The sequence below is a fragment of the Arachis ipaensis genome, chromosome B02, assembly GCF_000816755.2.
Source record: "Arachis ipaensis cultivar K30076 chromosome B02, Araip1.1, whole genome shotgun sequence".
Classification (NCBI taxonomy): Eukaryota; Viridiplantae; Streptophyta; class Magnoliopsida; order Fabales; family Fabaceae; genus Arachis; species Arachis ipaensis.
Genome location: NC_029786.2, coordinates 12,727,851 through 12,728,679, shown reverse-complemented (window position 1 = coordinate 12,728,679; position 829 = coordinate 12,727,851).

Genomic DNA, 829 nt, shown 5'->3' with positions numbered 1-829 from the left:
CACGGATTGCTGCTAAAGCTGCCAGTCTGCCACAGTTTTTTCTTTTCTTTTTTTTTTTCTTTAATAGGTTGCCAAAATTTCAAATACTTATGAAAATTATTTAATCATGTTAGTTATCTGATTTTTGTCACAAGCAATATTCTCTTATTTATTTCTCATAACGGGGAAAATCATGCCAAATCTCATTGTTGATTCAGTAATAGTTACCAAAATTTTTTTAAACCGGTAAAATATTAAATTGATCCCCTACATTTGAGTGTAATTCTATTTTGATTCTTAAGGTTTAAAGTGTTCTATTTAAATCCAAAAAAATTTTATTTAACTTTAATGTAGTTTCATTATGAGGTCAAACTTAAATAATTAACAGAATACCCACATAACAGTAATACAATAATAACATCGATAATCTGGAGAATAAGTACAAGCTCCAAAGGCATAAAATCAACTGTGGATGCATCAATACATTTATTTATCATTCTCTTTAATTCTATAAAAAAATATTTTATTTAAATTATAAAAAAATAATAAATTAATATATTGATGCATCCACGATTGATTTTGTGCCTCTGGAGCTTGTATTTGTTCTCCAGATTATCGATCTTGTTCTTATACTGCTGTTATGTAGGACATTTCGTTAAGTATTTAACTTTGATATCACGATGGAACTACATTGAAACTAAATAAAACTTTTTTGAATTTAAATAATACACTTTAAACCTTAAGTACCAAAACAAAATTACGCTCAAATGTAAGACCAATTTACTACTTTACCCTTTTTTAAGCACTTAACAAAGAATTATTCTTGTTATTGTTCAAACAATAATTACAT